At 41.2% G+C, this 7,034-nt stretch overlaps 1 pseudogene; it reads right to left on the bottom strand.

Annotated features, from left to right (window-relative positions):
• Window positions 1–6,427: 6,427 nt before the first annotated feature.
• Window positions 6,428–6,724, bottom strand: LOC140913832 (cytochrome c oxidase subunit 7A2, mitochondrial pseudogene; annotated as a pseudogene).
• Window positions 6,725–7,034: the final 310 nt, after the last annotated feature.

Below are 7,034 nucleotides of genomic sequence, written 5' to 3'. Positions count from 1 at the left end.
TACTCAACTATCGACTATCAAACAATCACTAAACTATTCATTCAATTTTATAACCAGCCGAGATGTAAGATTAAAAAATGTATAGTTTAGGAAGGGTAGCACAATTGCACTAAAACAAGGCTGTTCCTTTTTAATTCTGCAGCCCACTCCATAAATAGAGCAATCATTTTTCTCCTCTCCCCTGCCAAGCCTCAACTGTCTTATGGCATTAAGGTGTTACTTGGCTGTCAGGTATTTTCATTCTGAAGGTCACCAGAAAGGACTCCAAAATTGATGGCCTGTAGACCACACATCTTAAAAGGTAAGATATAAAGCAAAAATTAAAACTGAGTTAAGCATAAGTTTTATGTAATATTTATAGTGATTATGAAAAAGAATCTAAGTCCTAGATGATACAATAAATTCAAAACATGGACAAGTAGTGAACCAAATCACCCAAACAGAACCAATCAGAACCAAAGCTTCTGGCAAATGAGTAAAATCGACGGCCCTTTGGTTAGATCCCAACTAACATACATAGGTATGAAAGGGGATAGTAAATGTAAAACAGAAAAGCATACATAAAGAAAGAGAACAAATTTGTGGTCAGGGATAAGGTTGCTGAAATAAAGGCAGCCAACCAGGGAATCGAGCTTGGTTGAAGTAATGGAAGACCTTTTTTTGGAGGGACTATTAATATACTAAGGGCTACATATTCGAGTCCTATGACCAACCTGCCTCATGAACCTGGGGATGGAGAAAGCATACAAGTTACTACTTGTAATGTGAACAGTGCTATCTTTCCAGTCCTTAGGAGTCCTCCCAGGTGAATTTCTGGTATGATCAGGTCTCTCTTCTTTATTCCACTCCTCATGTTATTAAAGGTTGGGCTTTATTAGAAAACAATAATGGAGCTCCTGCACTGTTGCCTGTGTTGATTATTCTACATAGTCCCCATGAAGCCAGAATTTTGGATAGGTTCCTATTAATGTTGTGTCCAGTTGTTGTTTTTTTTAATTAAATATTTTTATGTGAATTTGGTGGGTGTGAACAGTGCTGGATTAGCAGATCTGGAGAGAGAAGTTCTCTGTTTATTCACAAAACAGGCACTGCCTACATAGGGGCAATGCAACCTTCTTCTAAGCGTATGCGCAACATTCCTCAAGTGGCATGTGACCAGGATTCATCACCAAATTTGGTCTGCTACTCCACTGTGCCTCAGTCCTGATCTAGAAAAGCACATCTAGCACACTGTGGATAGTAGGCTCGTTTCTATACATTTTACCCCTTTCGTGCCTCCTTAGCAATATTGGGAATGCTAGAATAAACAGGATTTCAGGCAGCTGCCAATACACTAAGCACTGTTTCATATAGACATGTTTCGTTGCTGCCTGGAGCCCTGTGAATCCCACTGCTGCTATTACTAATGCAGCTGAACCAGTGGTAGGTTTGTTTTGCAAAAAAACATTCTGTAGACCCATCCTAGGAAGTTAAGTGATAGTTCAGTCTCCATGCCTGAGTCAGTACTGAGCCTCTCTTGATACTAGTGACAAGGAGATTAATTAGCACCATTTGTGGTTGGTTTTGAATATGGATGCTTGTCCATCAAGGACGAGGCTGAGATCACCAAACTCATCTGACATAGGCTCCCAAGCAGCAGTCAGATAACTATTCTCCATTTTTAATAACTTGGATTGGAATTAGCCTCCTAGATCACCATCCTGCAATCTAACAAATACCAGCAAGCCCATCTGCCTGCACAGCCCCCCACTGATTTCAATAGGGCTCCATACCAACGCAGGGGTCCACCTGTTTGCATCACTTTGCCACATCAAGAGCCTAAAACTGAAAGTTTCCATGTTACCAATCCCCCAAAACTATCCAAGTCCCACTTCAAAATCCTGTTCCCATTGCAAATGGTGAGAGTTTTCCCACTGACTTCAAAAGGATTAGGATCAGGTTTCTCCCCTGTTTAAAGTATCGGGGCACGGGGGAGGGGGAGGAAATGAGTTACATAAGTATTTTTAAGATCTCCTCACCTTTTCCCTCTTGTGCTTTTATTTATTTGGCTGGTTATTGCAAGTGAAGTAAAGCTATATCAAATAAAATATTTAAATACAAGTAGCTATCTCCTTTTACATCCATACATAACCACAGAGCACCGTTGGTACTTCTACAGCTAAATTCACAGTCTCAAAGAAACTGTAAGACATTTATTTCCAAGTGTAAAAAGGTGCAGAATGCAATTTCTACCTATTTAAAACAAGAATAACCGGTAGCAATGTAATGAAAGTACTAAATGCCCGGCTGCTGAAGCATACTATAACTAAAAATTGTGTAGGAAATGCATTTAATGGAATGAGTTATACACTTGATCTCACTGGAAAGCACTTTGTCTGTGGCTAAGCACCATGCCTGCAAAATTCCATAGAGCTCTTGGACTTCCCTAAGGCAAGTTTCAGACAGTATTCACACATTAAGTGATGCTATTTTTCAACATAAGTAAGTACTAAGCACAATCTGCAATGTTAACTTCACATGTCACTGTTCTTTATCATCAATTTTGTGTGATTTTGCCTTCAGTATAAGATATTAGAAGTGAAGGAATAATCTTTTAAATGTAGAGTTGTTTGCAAAAACCTACTGAATTATTATAGAACCATACAAATGTAGGACTGGAAGAGACCTTTATAGGTCATCTAATCCATTCCCCTGCACTCGGGCAGGACTAAGTATTATAGACCATCCCTGACAGGTGCTTGTCTAACCAGTTCTTAAAAACTTCCACTGACAGAGATTCCACAACCTTCTGAAGTAATTTGTTCCAGTTAGGAATTTTTTTCTAATGTCTAACTCAGTGGTTCTCAACCTGCTGCCTGTGGGCTGCTTGCAACCCAATCTGCAGACAGCTGTGCCACATGTGATATCCTCTGGGCCATACAGGTATCTATTGTGCAGATGCAGCCCACATAACACAGAGAGAGCTGCATATGCAGCCCACAATAGTAAATAGGTTGAGAACCACTGGTCTAACTTAAATATCCCTTGCTGCATTCTAAGACCATCACTTCTTATCCTGGTCACAGTGGATAGGGAGAAAAAATTATCATCCTTCTCTTTATAACAATGTTTTACCTATTTGAAGAGTGTTATGTTCCCCCACAACCACCACCACTCTTCCCTTCTCCAAACTAAAGAAACACAATTTTTTCAATCTTTCCTAGAAGGTCATGTTTTCTAGACCTTTAATATTTTTTATTGCTTTGCTCTGGACTTTATCCACTTTTTCTACATCTCTCCCGAAGTGTAGTACCCAGAACTGGACACAGTACTCCAGCTGAGGCCTCACCAGTGCTGAGCAGAGTGGAAGAATTACTTCTTGGGTCTTGCTTACAGCACTCCTGCTAATACATCCCAGAATGATGTTCACTTTTTTTGCAATTGTATTGCATTTTCTACTCATATTTAGTTTGTGATCCACTGTAACCCCCAGGTCCTTTTCTGCAGTACTGCTTCCTAAGCAGTCACTTCCCATTTTGTACTTGCACAAATTAGTATTCCTTTCTAAGTGTAGTACTGTGCATTTATCCTTACTGAATTTAATCCTATTTATTTCAGATGATTTCTCCAGTTCTCCCAAGATCATTTTGAATTCTAATCCTGTCTTCCAAAGAGTTTGCAACCTTTCCCAGCGTGGTATAATTCAAAATTTATAAGTGTACTCACTATGCCATTATCCAAATCAATTATAAAGATATTGAATAGAACTGGACCCCACTCAATATGCCCTTCCCATTTGACTATGAACGATAACTACTCTCTGAGTACAGTTTTTCAGCCAGTTGTGCACCCACCTTATAGTAGGCTCATCTAGGCAAGTAATATATCAAGTGTCCTATGTATAACCTAGATAATAAGATTCTCCATGTATAAGTGTTGGTACAAAAACTTCTATATATAATTATAATAGGCCATTCATTTCACATCTCTGCATTTTTGTCTGGGAGCGGGGGGTGGAAGAGGAGGAAAAGTCACATTTGTGAAATTGTCTGGTATTCAACAGCAAAGAGCACAAAGAATGAATTCATGTATTATCATACAATTAAAACTATTAATTCATATTTCAATAACCAATGCAAATATGTGCCTGGGGTAAGGAAGAAGTCACTAAATTATCTCTGAAAAATCATGCTGTTAACTGTAAAAATATAATGAAATAAAGAAAACGGGTTGTAATGTCTATTGTCTAGGACAGTGGTTCCCAAACTTGTTCCGCCGCTTGTGCAGGGAAAGCCCCTGGCAGGGCGGGCCAGTTTGTTTACCTGCCGCATCCACAGGTTCGGCCGATCGCTGCTCCCAGTGGCCGCGGTTCGCTGCTCCAGGCCAATGGGAACTGCTGGAAGTGGCGCGGGCTGAGGGACATACTGGCCGCCGCTTCCAGCAGCTCCCATTGGCCTGGAGCAGTGAACCGCAGCCACTGGGAGCCGCGATCGGCTGAACCTGCGGACGCGGCAGGTAAACAAACCAGCCCGGCCCGCCAGGGGCATTACCTGCACAAGCGGCAGAACAAGTTTGGGAATCACTGGTCTAGGACAGCAGTACGTTACTAATTTAACTTATCTAACATCCCATAAAAACGTAGGGAGATTTGTTCCCACTTATACCGGACCTAAATTTTGGTTCTGCATTGCTCTTTTTATCCATAATTGTTTATTTGGATCAGATGATGTTATTTCTGTGACTCATTTTTTAAATGAATTCTATGCAAAGTTTAAGCAGCTAGAAACATGAATTTATGCAAGGAAATATGAGTACAAGTAGGGGGTAAATACTTGTAAATACTGTGTAGCTGGATTCTTCACAAGGTCAGAAACTTGAACCAGTACAAGTCTCGGCTGCTGATACCCGCCTTTTTGTTAACCTTTCCCACAGATAAAACAAAGTAGAATGACATCTGGCAGATCACTTACCATGTAAACCTTAAAGCTCATGTTCTTTACAAAATGAACACAAAAGATGAAGATAAAAGGTTATTGTATAACATAATCTGTTGGGGAACTAGCTGGCTCAAGAGAGGGCTAATGGGATATAGTGTGGATAAGCTGGTAGAAGGCAGTGATGAAGGAAGAGGCCTCTGCAAGTTCTCCTCCCCACAATTTTATAGCTCATTGGTTGCCGCAAGCAAAATAAAACAGTTTTATACAACTACACACAAAACAGCAAAGCACCAACCTAAAATACAGATCTGGCACACAACTGGATGTACAGCGCTTGTGCCACTGTGGCACCCTAGCGTAGATGCTTCCTAAATTGACAGAACAGATTTTTCTGTTGATGCAGTTAATCCACCTCTTGGAGAGGCAGTAGCTAAGCGGCCAGACGAATTCTTCCATCAACCTAGCTGTATCTGCACTGGGTGTCAGGTTAACCTAATTATAGTGCCCAGGGCACAACATTTTTCCACAGCCCGCAGCAAAGTAGGTAGGTATAGACCAGGCCGAAGGGTCTACTTGGAATTTCATTCCCCAGCTCTGTTTCCTGGCTCTGCCCTGTACACCTGTTGAAGATCTAAGTAGAAAGTTAACAACCTGCTTGCTGGAAACCAGGCTGGTTTTGTATGCCTTGCTGCAGTGTCTTTCTGGCAGCAAACACATTTCTGGTGGGCAGTTATAAAGGTCACCATTTTATGGCTGTTGGATGGCCACTACAAAGTGAATCCAGCCCAACACATTATGAGGTGCATATGGAGATCCTGAACCTACAGCTCAAAACTACTATTATAACCGAAACCATTTATGATCAATCTCAGCAAAGACATCAAAAATAACTGGACATAGGGGCTGAATTGTCCTTTCACCCCCAGAAAGAGCTGTTTCCAACTCAGGAATGAAGAAATGTAGTCAGTATGAGGAACTCAACAAACGAACAAACAAAAACCAACCGTTCTATTTGGTACTAATTACTCTACTTACTAGAGCAGCCGGTGCAACAAAAACTCCCAGCTTCTGCTACTCTGGTTTAGAAGAAGCCAGGTTGCTTTCTGACTTTCCAAAAGAGCTTTAGGATTTGGGGAGCAGTATTCTTTACTTAGCAGCAACCACTCCCCTGAAACTGTGCGATGGGACCATCTGTAGTCAGCATCTATCTCCATACAGAGTAAGTTGGGTAGAACAGGCAATCAACCCGCTCCTTTGGCCAGAAGACAACAAAGGTAAGTTTTTGAGGGAGGAAGGCAGGTCGGGGGGTCAAGTGTAAGCTGCAGCAGCCTGGGCTCACTGTTTTTTTGTTTTGTTTTGTTTTGTTTTGTTTCCCCCAACATGTAAAAACTGCTTTATTGGTTGCAGTTAACATGTTACAATAAATATTGATCCCAAACATGAAATCAACCATGTATGACAAAGACAAGCAAGATCCCTGAAGAATTACATGAAATTGGACAAAGAGATGTTAATTAAGGAGGCATCTTGTAAACTGGAATCATTTCACTTTCTTGGGCATTGCAGCTACAAACAGCTCATAAACAGCATAGCATGTTCCAAAACTGTTAGAGCCATGGTGGTTCTATACAGCAAACTATCTGCTAGTCCACCCTTAAGATGCACTGGCATTCCATTATCCTCCTGAGAAAGCTTCTGCTTCTCTGGAACTCTGTTTGCGACTTGTCTGTGTGAAGCAGTGCTTATGGTCCTCTGGGAAATTTGCAGAAGAGCCAGCAGGTTCTGCAGCATATTGGCTCTGGTCCCTTCACCTCAGCTCACTGTTCCCAGGTAAAACTATAAGCCATTTTGATGTGGGGGAGGCTAGTGGAATTAGGCTTCTAGCAAAGCCTCTTGTACCTCTGTCCCAGAGCGCTAATTCAAGTGTACTAAGTTATACTGACAATTGTTGACATACATGCAGCTTAATACAGCTCTTAAGGTAGTCTGCAGAGTTTACTTAAATTCTTAAGTGATGTTTCTAGCTGCTCGTATGTGACTCAGTGCTCTGTGGGTGAAACCCTCCGCAGTACAAGAGCTACAAACAAGGCCTTTGTCTCCATTTATGTCCTGCTTAAT

This window comes from Lepidochelys kempii, chromosome 6 (assembly GCF_965140285.1).
Source record: "Lepidochelys kempii isolate rLepKem1 chromosome 6, rLepKem1.hap1, whole genome shotgun sequence".
NCBI classification, from domain to species: Eukaryota; Metazoa; Chordata; order Testudines; family Cheloniidae; genus Lepidochelys; species Lepidochelys kempii.
This window is presented reverse-complemented; position numbering and strand designations above follow the sequence as displayed.